At 39.6% G+C, this 14,788-nt stretch overlaps 1 protein-coding gene across 3 annotated transcripts in view; it reads left to right on the forward strand.

Annotated features, from left to right (window-relative positions):
• Positions 1-14,788, forward strand: part of USP32 (ubiquitin specific peptidase 32) — a 238,765-nt gene that overhangs the window by 27,000 nt on the left and 196,977 nt on the right. The gene's annotated exons all lie outside the window — the stretch shown is intronic.

Genomic DNA, 14,788 nt, shown 5'->3' on the forward strand with positions numbered 1-14,788 from the left:
CTTGATCCCAGGACCCTGGGATCATGACCCAAGCTGATGGCAGATGCCCAACGACTGAGCCACCCAAGTGCCCTCAAAATCTACTTTTTTTTTTTTTAAGATTTTATTATTTATTTGACAGAGTGAGAGAGCACAAGCAGGCAGAGCAGCAGAGGGAGAGGGAGAAGCAGGTTCCCCACTGATCAGGGAGTCTGATGCACAGCTCAATTCTAGGATCCTGGGATCATGACCTGAGCTGAAGAAAGTTGCATGATCCCAGGGTCCTGGGATCGAGCCCCACATGAGGCTCTCTGCCTGGTGGGGAGCCTGCTTCCTCCTCTGCTTCTCTGCCTACTTGTGGTCTCTGTCAAATAAATAAATAAAATCTTAAGAAAAAAAAAAAAGAGAGAGAGTTGCTTAACCAACTGAGCCATGAGCCACTCAGGCACCCCAAAATCTACTTTTAAAAAAATAAATAAATTGAGCCATGCCGCCTCTTTCTGTATGCTATTATTTCTTGTTGCTCTTATCTAATAATAAAGATCTCTTGGAAGTCAAAGGTGCATAGTTAATTACTGACAAAAGCCTGATAAAACTAGTAGTTTTAGATTTACTGTTAAAATCAGAGATCTATCTATTAGAAGACCTGTCTATTCAAAGATGAAGGCGTTCTTTTAATACCCTTCAGTATTATGGATTTAGTGTTAACATAAGGATTTTTTTTTTTTTTAAGATTTTATTTGTTTATTTGACAGAGAGAGAGAGAGATCACAAGTAGGTTAGAGGCAGGCAGAGAGCCCCAATCCCGGGCTCAATCCTAGGACCCTGAGATCATGACCTGAGCCAAAGGCAGAGGTTTACCCCACTGAGCCACCCAGGTGCCCCAACATAAGGCTCTTTTTATCTCAGGGAAATCTCAAGTTTATCACTGTCTTGTAAACAAGAATCAGAAAAATTGATACATCAAGACCTTGCTATAACATGGTTCTTGGAGTCCTTGATACTGGACTGCATTAAAAGGAAACTGTGCTAAAGCGAAGTTTTACAGGGACACATGGGTGGCTTAGTCAGTTACACGTCTGCCTCGGGCTCAGCTCCTTATCTTGGTGTCCTGGGATGGAGCCCTTTGTGGGCTCTCTGCTCAGCAGGGGACCTGCTTCTCCCTCTTTCTCTGCCTGTTGTTCCCCCTGCTTGAACTCTCTCTCTCTCTCTCTCTGTCAAATAAATAAATAAAATCTAAAAAAAAAAAAAATGAAGTTTTACAGAGAAATTTTCCAGCTTCTCTTTCATTTCCATAAAGAAGTTAGATTGTTTCGGTATTGTAGCCCTTGAGGGAAAAGGCTTTTATTTAAGGTTTTTCTAATGACTCATGAAAGACTCTAAAGAGATCTGTTAGGAAAAGGATCCTTCTGTCAAAGTCCTCCCCTGGTCTTTTTTCCACCATAGTAAATGGTACCATTATTGTATCAGTTGCTAAAACCGAGAGTCTCTGGACATCCTCAGTTTTTCCACTTCTTTCACCATCTGACCTATCTTATCCCCAGTTTGAGTCTGTCATCTAGTCCTGTTAATTTGGTATCCCGTCCAGTCTTTTTACTTCTCTTCATCTTCCCTGCAACTACTCTAGTCCCAGCTGCCATCATCTCTTGCTAAGCTACTTTGCCGTGCTTTTCTGGTTTCACACAGCAGCCAGTGTAGTCCTGAAATTAAAATCAGATCCTGTTACTCCTTTCCTCTCAGCCTGGAAAGGCTGCCTTCAGATTTTCACAGGTCTGGCTCATTCGTCATACCTAAAGTATGAGCTCTGATGGCCTCAGTGAGGCCTTCTCTTATTATCTTATACACTGTGGGCTGTCAGTGTTGTACTGTTCTGTATGGTTCATTCAAAGTCTTTATCATAATATGTAATTAACATGTTTATTGTCAGACATGAGGGTGAATCTCCACTGCCAGGATAGATGCAGTGCTGGGTATATTTTAAGTGCTAAGTAAATATTGGATGGCTGTGTGAAGGTATAAATATATAAATGTTAGAAGATGTGGAGAATTGCATAATGTTTGTATGGTTGGAGGTGAAGGATCGAGTACTGATAGGGACTGAGTAAACTAAGCGATGTATTGATCCCAAGATTTCTTTTCCTTTAATCAACTTAAAAAACTGTACTATATGTTCTGAATGATAGTTAAAAATGTAAGAGCCTTAAGTATAGTATGTAATTTTGTCTGTTCAGATATTGAAGTTTAGATAGCTAATTAAATTCCTGAGTAGACATTAAGAGACTAGTATGGCATTAAGTATTATGTTCATGAACACTTGAGAATGTCTTTTGGTACAATATAATATTTAATAATTTTGCCTATGAAATGATTTATATTTACACAGTGACTTTCATGTGCTTTTCATCTGTGATGACAAGTAGTGTCTACTGCCAAATGCAAGGTTAGAGTTACAAACTTTTTTGCTTAAAATGTTGTACAGTGTTACTTTGGAAGCTGAGAATAAAATTCACATCAACATAGAGTGCTCTCAGTGGTTCTAAGTAGTCCAGGTGATTTAAAAATGAATTTTAGGGGTGCCTGGATGATTCAATTGGTAGAACATGTGACTTTTGAACTTGAGGTCCTGAGCTCGAGCCCCACATTGGGCATAGAGCCCACTAAAGAATAAATAAATAAAATTTTACTTTTTTGGGAGGGCCCAAGGTTCTTTTTGTCTTATATTTCCATGGCTAGTGTTCCTCCCTCCCACCTTCTTTTCTTAGTCTTTTAGTTTTAAAAGACTTTTATGACAGTGATATATGTGCATACTTCAGAATCGAGTGGTTCTACAGAGTTTGTTAGGAAAAGAGTAGTACTGTTTTCCTCTCTCCCTTGCCAGTTTTCCTCTGCTTAACTATCCAATACTTTTAATATTTTAAATTTATTAATTTGGTCTTTACATTATATCTCCAAATAATATATTTATGGTGATATTTTTTTTTTCCATTTAAGGACTATTTAATTGCATCCTACTATTAAAGATTAGGATTTAGCTCTTAATTTCACTGCTGCCTGTCCTCCAAATACACACACATGATCTTTCTATAGTCCCATTTCCTCATCTTGGTGTGTGTATGCGTGCGTGTGTGTGTTAAGATTTTATTACTTATTTGTCAGAGAGAGAGAGAACACAAACACAAACAGGGGAAGCAGCAGAGGGAGAAGCAGGATCCCCGCTGAAAAAGGAGTCCAATGCAGGACTCCTTCCTCGGGCTCTGGGATCATAACCTGAGCCAAAGGCAGATACTGAACTGGCTGAGCCACCCAGGTGCCCTGATATATGTATTTTAAAATTTTGGTTATTTTTCAGTGTTTACATAATTTAGGTCTTTATAAATGCTTTTCACAGCTAAGCAGTTACTAGGATTACTTTTCCTTTTCCTGTATACTTGATTTTCTCCTAAATATTTCCTGCAATAATTGCCTCCTATTTTATTTGCTTGGTTTCTATTTACTGTAATTCAACCCCAAAAGTTCCAGTCCATTTGTTAAATCTATCCATATGTGTATTTTTTTTTTTTTTTTTAAAGAGAGATTTTATTTGAGGGAAAGATAGAAGTAGTGTGAGAGAGCATGAGTAGGGGGAGGAGAGGGAGAAGCAAGCTCCCTCTGAGCAGGAAGCCCAGCATGGGGCTCAGTCCCAGGATCCTGGGATCATGACCTGAGCTGAAGCAGCTGCTTAACCGACTAAGCCACTCATGCACCCAAAATCTGTCCATATGTTAATGTACATCAGATGTTCACTCAGTTCATTATATTGGAAAATTATCTTGGAGCCTTTTGGCCTGCTCCAGTCTGTACCTATTGTCCTTATTTCACCATTATCCTGAAGGTTTCCTTCACTGTTCTGTGTTGGCTCTCTTGTTTTCTTTATTCCTTGTTTCCTTTCTTGACTTATGGTGTTACTTTGATGGAATTCATCCTCTGGTAGCTTCCTGAAGAAGGGTGCATGGGAGGTAAAGCTTTAAGACCTTTATTCTTGAGCTGGTACTTTCTTACTTTAATTCTTCTATCTCTGTTCTGCTCAGTTTCCAAGAGGCTCTCCATGTTTTTTACCAAGTTATTTGAAAGTTCCTTTTTAGTAATTCTTATACTTGATCTCTAGTCATGTGGGTCTTAATATAAGCCTTAGGGCAGATTCCTTGCATGGTCGGTTAGAAACTGAGGTAGAAACTAAATTTATTCCTCGCATGATTGGTTAGAAATCTTGCTTTAGAATGCAGTTTTCCTGATCCATGTGCCATTAGGCTGTAAAATTCCATGAGGGCGGGGGCATGTCTGTTTTGTTCACTGCTGTGTTTCTAGCAACTGCATGTTGTTTGCCTTATATTAGCTACTCAATACAATACTCAATACAGATTAAACTTTTAGAGAAAACTTTATTCTTGATAAACGTTCGTATACTCATGGGTATATGCATTGAAGCTTAAACTCATATTTTTCTATGTATGTACATATATTTAAATGCATCTTTTGCCTTTAAAAATTGTTAGTTGTATTAAAATGTTATTGTGTCATCTTTGGCTCTGTTTTAAAGTTGGTTTTGGAATCCATTGGTGAGCAGCTGTGGTAGGAAGCTGTGGTGGGATTAGAACAGTTGTTCGATTAATAAATTTGGTTCAGAGATTCTTTAGTTTATGCAAGCATCCATAAATGAAATCTTTCACTGTGTGGAGTTTTATAGATCAGAAGTTATTCTTTGTGGGGCGCCTGGGTGGCTCAGTGGGTTTAGCTGTTGCCTTCGGCTAGGGTCATGATCCCAGGGTCCTGGGATCGAGTCCTGCATCGGGCTCTCTGCTCAGCGGGGAGTCTGCTTCCTCCTTTCTCTCTCAGTCTGCCTCTCTGCCTAATTGTGATCTGTCTGTCAAATAAATAAATAAAGTATTAAAAAAAAAGAAGTTATTCTTTGTGAGAGATGCTGAGATAAGAATACCTCTTTATAGCTAATTACGGAAGGACAAGAAATTGCTGCTTCTTTATAGGTTTAGAGGTATAGTAAAGAGTAATCAATGGTGGAAGCATTTTTTTTTTAAAGATTTTATTTATTTATTTGACAGACAGATATCACAAGCAGATGGATAGGCAGGCAGAGAGAGAGAGAGAGAGAAGTAGGCTCCCTACTGAGCAGAGAGCCCGATACGGGACTCGATCCCAGGACCCTGAGATCATGACCCGAGCCGAAGGCAGCAGCTTAACCCACTGAGCCACCCAGGTGCCCGGTAGAAGCATTTTTTTATTGTCACATCACTGGTACCACATAAATATAAATTGAAGTTGACAGAAGATTGCCAAGCAAATATATTTAACTGACTGAACCACCCAGGTGCCCGCCAAGCAAATATATTTAAATAATGAAAGAAATAGGATATCAACTGAGTGAACACTTGGCAATAAATAACATGTTCTAGAAAAATGTTTCACTTTGAGTGGAGCATATTTTTTAATATTTCAATAGAGTCCCAAACTAAATGCAACTTATTTTTCTACAGATCTGCTTATATATTGTATAAGCAGTATGATGTGCCTATATGTGATTTACCCACAGGCCTAAGCCAGAAACTTGGTTATCATTTGAGGCTCTTCTTTTTTCTGTTCACATTTAATCTATCACAGTATCCCTTTGATGCTACCTTATTATCTTTTGTTTCTTCTCCATCTTTAAAGTCATTGCCTTAGAAAAGGCCTTCACCTGTTTTTTTGGACTATTACTGGTCTCCTGCCTTCTCAATCCATTCTTTATATATCCACCAGAATAACCTTTCTGAAATACATGTCTTCATTTTATTCAAATGCTCATCAGTGGAAAGCACCCAACACCCTGTAGTTTGAAGTCAGTCTTTAGTGTTGGGAAACCCTGGTAGTTTCTCTGATTTGGCTTCTGCCTGAACAGTCTGTGCCTTTGAAATGCTGCTTCCCAGATCCTTGAAATACCTTCCTTTATTACTTACATTCACTAAAGTGCACAAATGTTGCTATATAGCTTGATGAAACTTTAGCTATATACCCAAGCAACCACCATGCAAAACCAAGATAGAGAACATTTCCATCACTCCAGTAGGCTTTCTCTTACCCTCTCCAGGTTGATACTGCCCTTCAGAGGTAACCACTGTTTGGACTTCTGTCCTTATAGATTAGTTTCACCTAGTAATATAAATAATAAATCCTGTATAAATAAAATCGTAGAATATTTACTTTGTGTGTGCTTGGTGAAATCATTTTTTAAAAAATGAGATGTGAAATCATTTTTAAGACCAAATTTTAAGCCTTTTCTTTTATCAAGTAAGGTCCTGAAAAGATTACTAGTGTCTTGAAATTAGGGCAAGTGTGTTATTTTTTTAATTTTTAAATTTTATTATTTTTTAATTTTTAAAAATTTATTTGACAGACAGAGATCACAAGTGGGCAGAGAGGCAGGCAGAGAGAGAGAGGTGAGGAAGCAGGGTCCCTGCCGAGCAGAGAGCCCGATGTGGGGCTCGATCCCAGGACCCTAGGATCATGACCTGAGCCGAAGGCAGAGGCTTTAACCCACTGAGCCACCCAGGTGCCCCTATTATTATTTTTTAAAGATTTTATTTATTTATTTGACAGATCACATGTAGGCAGAGAGGCAGGCAGAGAGAGAGAGAGAGACGGTAAAGCAGGCCCCCCGCTGAGCAGAGAGCCTGATGCGGGGTTGGATCTCAGGATCATGTCCCAAGCCAAAGACAGAGGGTTGAACCCACTGAGCCACCCAGGTGCCCCTTATTTTTTTTTTATTTTTTTAAAAGATTTTATTTATTTGACAGAGAGAGACACAGTGGGAGAGGGAACACAAGCAGGGGGAGTAGGAGAGGGAGAAGCAGGCCCTGATGCAGGGCTTGATCCCCGGATCCTGGGATCATGACCTGAGCTGAAGGCAGATGCTTAATGACTGAGCCACCCAGGCGCCCCAAGTGTATTATTTTTTTTTCAGAAGGGGGTGTAGTGGCTGACATGAAATACATGCTTATTGATGAATTGACATGTGTCCTGATCCCTGAACTGTCTGCCTCACTGGATCCTCATCCATCAAAACTAAGCCCAGGCATCAGGTCCTCTAAGTAGTCTTCCCTGATATCACTCCTACTTTGCCTCCCCCTTTCTGCTGTCACACACTTTTATCATAGTGGTTATCTTGCTGCATTATAGCTGCTAGTTTAATTGCCTATCTACTTTAAGTGAGTTCTGAAATCTTGAGAATAACTCTGCGGCCTAGAAGGTAATTAGTAGGGCTTATTAAAATGTTGATTGAATGAATGGGACAACTTAGTGCTCTTTGAATAGATAGAAAGCTGACAGAATAGAATTAATAGTAATAATCTGGTAAATTGTATTTTTACAGGATAAATTATCATTGTTTCATGACACTTATATAATATTTCAAATGTTCCAGGAATATAAACATTTAAAATTTGGGTAAAAGGAATACCTGCTGGCCCTAAACTAAATTTACCTGAATCCATGAAGCACCGAGTAGAAAGTATGAAGGAAAAAGGAAACACAGTCTTATAGGCAATGACTTATAGATTTGTAATTTGTTATAATTAGCAACTTTGATTAAATTTAGTACCGACATTTTGCAAGTGAGTCTTGACTTGATTGGTTTTGAAACACTCAAATTTTTCATAAATAGCAAATACTTATTGGTGTGAATTGAAAGACATGATAAAATCATGGCAGAATTCCATGCAATTTTGGAACTTTTTTCAAATAATATACGTAATTTAATATGTACTTCTACTTATTTTATTTTTTTAAGAGGAAGAGTGCACATAGGTGCCTGAGGGGGGTGTGAGTGGAGAAGGGGGTGGGGGGAGAGAGAGAGAGAATATGAATGAGAATCCCAAGCAAGCCCATGGCCAGCACAGAGCCTGATGTGGGGCTTGATCTTACAACCCTGAGATCATGGCCTGAGCCAAAATCAAGAGTCCGGTGCTTAACTGACTAAGCCACCTAGGTGCCCCTCTACTTAAAATTTTTTAATCTCTTAACTGTGGGCCAGATGGTTTGCTTCATTTCATATTTCTGTGATTTCTCTTATGTGGAGTGACTTATTCCTCTACCTTCATCTATTCTGATACTTTTATATTGTACAAGGTATTGAGTGGGCAATATGAAGCTAGATTATAAAGTGTTCATTTTCATTTGATTTCACTCATCTTTCTGGACTTCTGGATTTTTTTTTTTTTTTTAAGATTTTATTTATTTATTTGACAGAGAGAGATCACAAGCAGGTAGAGAGGCACGCAGAGAGAGAGGAGGAAGCAGGCTCCCTACTGAGCAGAGAGCCTGATGCGGGGCTCGATCCCAGGAACCTGAGATCATGACCTGAGCCGAAGGCAGCTGCTTAACCACTGAGCCACCCAGGCGCCCCTGGACTTCTGGATTTTGCCTAGATCTTCTCTGGAGCATTCCTGGACTATAGAGCACTTATCTCCTTTGAATTCCTATGACTCTTAGTTTGTATCCTTGGTATTTGAATATTTTTGCATATATATGGTATTGTTTTATGTGTTAATTTTTTTAATGTGTATTAATTTAATCTCCCCACTTGATTTAAAGTTTTTTTTTTTTTTAAGATTTTTATGTATTTATTTGACAGAGATCATAAGTAGGCAGAGAGGCAGGCAGAGAGAGAGAGAGAGAGAGCGTGCGAGCGAGCTGGGGAAGCAGGCTCCCCGCTGAGCAGAGAGCCCAATGCAGGGCTCCATCCCAGGACTCTGAGATCCCCATGACCTGAACCAAAGGCAGAGGCTCAACCCTCTGAGCCACCCAGGCGCCCCTGATTTTAAGTTTCTTGAGGAGGAATCTCTTTTTTTTTTGATCACTTTGCATTTTGCATTTTTTTTAAATGCTGTTTTTTTTACGCTACTTTGCATTGTTTTAAGTTCAAATAGGTATTTAGCATATGCTTGATGATGGAGAGAACCAGATGGTTATAGTCATTGGTGACTTTATATAATTGTGATATGTTGTTTTGTAAAATCAAGTTATCTTATTTAGTTTTCTTTTAAAATACATCCTTTAACTTTCGTTTTCATGTTTTCTTCTGAACATTTAACATGTGGCTCATATCTCAAACTCCCAATTTGCAAGTTAATATGAATGTGACTGAAAGTTATAATAATAGGTCCAAGAGAACTGCACAGCATGGCAGTTCTGTATGTGCTAGAAGAATTTATTAGAAGTTAGACAATTGTCAGTTGTGATGGAATTTAGGAGACTTTTGCTCATCTTATGTATTTGTGTTATTTTGAGGATTAGAGAATGCACCCAGGATGACATCATTTATCAGTATCTCTTGTGATTCTAATATTATCAAATGCTTTTTCTCATATATATGAGAAAGAAAACAAAAATTGCACTAAATTGTGATTTTTTTTTTTTAGATTTTATTTATTTATTTGATAGACAGAGATCACAAGTGGGCAAAGAGGCAGGCAGAGAGAGAGAGGGGGAAGCAAGCTCCCTGCTGAGCAGAGAGCCTGATGCGGGGCTCGATCCCAGGATCCTGGGATCATGACCTGAGCTGAAGGCAGAGGCTTTAACCCATTGAGCCACCCAGGCGCCCCAAGATTTTACTTTTAAGTAATCTCTGTACCCAGTTTGGGGCTTGAACTCACAACCCCGAGATCATGAGTCGCATGCTGTACTGACTGAGCCAGACAGGCGCCCCAAACTGCTTTATTTATTTTTTAAAAAGATTTTATTTATTTATTTGACAGACAGAAATCACAAGTAGACAGAGAGGCAGGCAGAGAGAGAGGAGGAAGCAGGCTTCCCGCCAAGCAGAGAGCCCGATGCGGGACTTGGTCCCAGGACCCTGAGATCATGACCTGAGCCGAAGGCAGAGGCTTTAACCCACTGAGCCACCCAGGCGCCCCCCAAACTGTTTTAAATTGTATAATGCAGTGTCATTAAGTACATTCATAACATTGTACAATCATCACCAATATTCATTTTTAGAACTTGTTCATCATCCCAAACAGAAATTGTGTAGCCCCTAAATAACTCCCTGTTTTCCCTTCCCCACCCCCCATCCCTGGTAACCTCCATTCTACTTTTTGTCTCTGAATTTGCCTACTTTAGGTACCTCATATCAGTAGAATTATGCAGTATTTATCCTTTCATGTCTTTTTCCATTTAGCATAATGTTTTCAGGGTTCATCCATGTTATAGCATGTAGCAGAATTTCATTCCTTCTATGCTGAATAATGTGTACATACCACATTTTGTTTATTCATTCATCTGTTAATGGACATTTGGATTGTTGTCACCTTTTTGCTGTTGTGAGTAATGCTGCTAAGGATATTGAAGTACAAAGATCTGAGTCTCTGCTTTCAGTTCTTTTGAATGTATACCTAGGAGTAGAATTGCTGGGTCATATGGAAACTTGATGTTTCACAGTTTGAGGAACTACCAAGCTGTTTTCCAAAGTGGCTGTACTCTTTTATGCTACTACCAGTCATGTATAAGGGTTATGATTTTTCCACATCCTTGACTGCACTTGTTGTTATCTTTCTTATTTAAGCCACCCTAGTGGTTGTGAAATAGTATCTCATTGTAGTTTTGATTTGTGTTTCCTTAATGGCTAGTAATGTTGAGCATTTTTTCCTGTGCTCGATTATATAAAAGTTATGTTTCAACTATATTGTAGTCTTTTAAGTGTGAAAGAGCATTCATTAGGTCTAAAAAGGCAGTATATATACCTTAATTTAAAAAATATTCATTTTTTTAAAAAAGATTTATTTCTTTATTTTGGAGAGAGCGAGTAGGGGAGAGGGCAGGGGAGAGAATCTTAAAGCAGACTCCCCGCTGAGGGTAGAGCCTAGCATGGGGCTCAATCCCATGACCCATGAAATGATGACCTGAGCTGAAACCAAGAGTCAGATGTTTAACTGACTGAGCCATCCAGGTGCTCCCCAAACACTTTATTTTTAAAAAATGCTAACCATCATCCAAACTTTCAGTGAGTCTGAATCTTTTTGCTGGTGGAGGGTCTTGCCTTGGTGTTGATTGTTGGTGATTGTTCAGGTTGGTGGTTGCTAAAGGTTGGGGTTGGTGTGGCAATTTCTTAAAACAGTGAAGTTTGCCTCATTGATTGAGTCTTCCTTTCACAAAACAATTTCTCTGTAGCATGTGATGCTGTTTGATAGCATTTTATTTGCCGTAGAACTTTCAAATTAGAAGTCAGTCTTCTCGAACCCTGCTGCTGCTTTATCAACTAAGTTTATATTCTAAATCTTGTGTTGTCATTTCAACAGTTTTTTTGTTTTTTTGGTAAGATTTTATTTATTTATTTATTTATTTGACAGATAGAGATCACAAGTAGGCAGAGGCAGGCAGAGATGCGGGACTCTATCCCAGGACCCTGGGACTATGACCTGAGCCGAAGGCAGAAGCTTTAACCCACTGAGCCACCCAGGGACCCCTCAACAATCTTTTTTTTAATAGTTTATTATTTTTTTTAATAATCTCTACAGCCAGTGTGGGACTTGAATTCATGACCCCAAAGTCAAGAGTTGGCATGCTCTTCTGACTGAGCTAGCCAGCACCCGTCAATGGCCTTCACAGCATCTTTTTTTTTTTTTTTTAAAGATTTTATTTATTTACTTGAGAGAGATACAGTGAGAGAGAGCATGAACAAGGAGAAGGTCAGAGGGAGAAGCAGACTCCCCATGGAGCTGGGAGCCCGATGCGGGACTCGATCCCGGGACTCCAGGATCATGACCTGAGCCGAAGGCAGTCATCCAACCAACTGAGCCACCCAGGCGTCCCCCTTCACAGCATCTTTATGAGAAGTAGATTCCATCTCAAGAGACCACTTTATTTGCTCATTAGAAAAATTAACTTCTCACCGGTTAAACTTCTGTCATGAGATTGCAGCAATTCAGTTACATCTTCAGTTTTTTTTCTGATTCTAGTTCTCTTGCTGTTTCCACCACATCTGTAGTTTCTCCGCTAAAACTGTTGAACCCCTCAGAGTCATCCATGAGGGTTGGAATCAACTTTTTCCAAACTCCTGTTAATGTTGATATTTTGACCCATTCCCGTGAATCTTGAATGTTCTTAAGAACATCTAGAATGATGAATCCTTTCCAGAAGGCTTTTAAGTTACTCTGCCCAGATCCATCAGAGAAATCACTTTCTGTGGGAGCTATAGTCTTACAAAATGTATTTTTTTTTTCTTTATTTTATTTTTTAGAGCAAGAGCACGAGCGGGGAAGGGGCAGAGGAAGAGAGAATCTTAAGCAGGCCTCATGCCTTGCATGCAGAGCCTGACATAGGACTTGATCTCATGAGTCCGAGAACGTGACCTGAGACAAAGTTAAGAGTCAGATGCTAAACCAACTGAGCCACCTAGACGCCCCTGTTTTTAATTTTTTAAAGTAAACTCTGGGGGCGCCTGGGTGGCTCAGGAGGTTAAAGCCTCTGCCTTTGGCTCAGGTCATGATCCTGGGATCCTGGGATCGAGCCCTCTATCAGGCTCTCTGCTCGGTGGTGAGCCTGCCACCCCCCCCCCACCGCCCCCACCTGCCTCTCTGCCTCTCTGCCTTATGATCTCTGTCTGTCAAATAAATAAATAAATAAATAAATAAATGATCCTTTAAATAAATAAATAAATAACGTGAACTCTGCCTCCAGCATGGGGTTTAAACTCAGGTGCCCCATGAAATGTATTTCTTAAAGAAAAAATTTTGAAAGTTGAAATTACTTCTTGATGTGTGGGCTGCAGAATGCAGAATGTTGTGTTAGCAGTCATGGAAACAACATTAATCTCCATCTCCATCAGTGCTCTTAGGTGACCAAGTGCATTATCAGTGAACATCCATATTTTGAAAGGCATCTTTTTATCTGAGCAAAAGATCTCAACAGTGGGCCTGAAGTATTCAGTAAACTATCTTGTAAATAGATGTGTTGTCATCCAGGCTTTGTTCCATTTGTACAGAACAGGCAATAGATTTAGCTTTAGTTTTTAAGGACTTTAGGACTTTTGGAATGGTAGAATAGCATTGACTTCATCTTAAAGTCCCCACCTGCATTAGCCCCTAACAAGAGAGGCAGCCTGTCTTTGAAGCTTTGAAGTGAGGCATTGACTTCTCTTTAGCTGTGAAAGTCCTAGATGACCTCTTTTTTCGGTATAATGTTTCATCTGCATTGAAAATCTTGTTGTGTAGTCACCTTCATTATCTTAGCTAGATCTTCTGGATGACTGGCTGCAGCTTCTACATCAGCACTTGCTGCTTTACCTTGCACTTTTTTTTTTTTTTTTTTAAAGATTTTATTTATTTTTTTTGTCAGAGAGAGAGGGAGAACACAAGAGTTTTCAGAGAGTCAGAGTTCAGACACGCAGAGTCCGGGGCAGAGGCAGAGAGAAAAGCAGGCTCCCTGCTGAGCAAGGAGCCCAATGTAGGACTAGATCCCAGGATCCTGGGATGATGACCTGAGCCAAAGGCAGCCGCTTAACCGACTGAGCCTCCCAGGACTCCCATTTACACTGCACTTTTATGTTATGCGACGGCTTCTTTCCTTAAACCTCACAAACCAACCTCTGAAGCTTTTCGTCTACAGCTTCCTTACTTCTTTCAGCCTTCATAGAATTGAACAGATTAGAGCTTTACTCTGGATTAGATGTTGGTTTAAGGGAATATTGTGGCTGGTTTGATCTAAAACTTTCTACGAGCAGTAAGACTGTTTCACCTTCTTGTCATTTGTATGTTCATTAGAATGGTGCTTTTAACTTCCTTCAAGAACTTTTCATTTGCATTCACCATTTGGCTAACTGGCACAAGAGACCTGGCTTTTGGCCTGTCTTAGCTTTTGACATGCCTTTGAAAATTAATCAGTAAATTTAATCATTTCTATTTTTTAAAAGATTTTATTTATTTATTTGACAGACAGGGATCACAAGTAGGCAGAGGGGCAGGCAGAGGGGGAAGCAGGCTCCCCGCTGAGCAGAGAGCCCAGTGCGGGACTCGATCCCAGGACCCCGAGATCAGGACCCAAGCTGAAGGCAGAGGCTTAATCCACTGAGTCACCCAGGTGCCCCATTTCTAGTTTTTTACTTAAAGTGAGAGATGTAGGGATCTTTCACCTGAACGCTTGAGGCTATTGTAGGGTTATTCATTGGCCTAATTTCAATATCATTTCTCAGAGAATAGGGAGACCCAAGGAGAGGGAGAAACACCAGGGAGCTGCCAGCTGGTGGAGCAGTCAGAACATACACAACATTTATGAATTAAGTTTGCTGTCTTACATGGGCATGGTTTATGGTGCCCCAAAATACTTACAATAGTAACATCAAGGATCACTGATCATTGAGCACCGTAACAAATATAATAATAATGACAGAGTTGAAAATTTTTGAAAATTACCAAGTGTGACACAGAAACATGAAATGAGCACATGCTGGTGAAAAAATGGCACAAGTAGAGTTGTGAAAAACCTTCAATTTGTAAAAAAAAACAAAAACAAAAACAAAACACAGTATCTGCAAAGTGCAGAAAAGTGAGGTGCAATAAAATGAGCTTACGTTTGTACTCTGGATATTAATACTTTATCAGTTAGGTGATTTGCAGTTATTTTCTCCCTTCTGTGGAATGTTTTTCATATTCTTGATACTGTCTTTTGGTGCTCAGAAGTTTTTAATTTTCATGATATCAGGTAGTTTTGAACTTAATGTTTTAGACTGTGCAGAGATAAAACCCCCAAAACTCTGAAAGGTTGACCTCACAGTTGCAGAAAACCACAG

Source organism: Mustela putorius, unplaced genomic scaffold (assembly GCF_011764305.1).
Source record: "Mustela putorius furo isolate JIRA1106 unplaced genomic scaffold, ASM1176430v1.1 tig00003962_pilon_pilon_pilon, whole genome shotgun sequence".
NCBI lineage: Eukaryota > Metazoa > Chordata > Mammalia > Carnivora > Mustelidae > Mustela > Mustela putorius.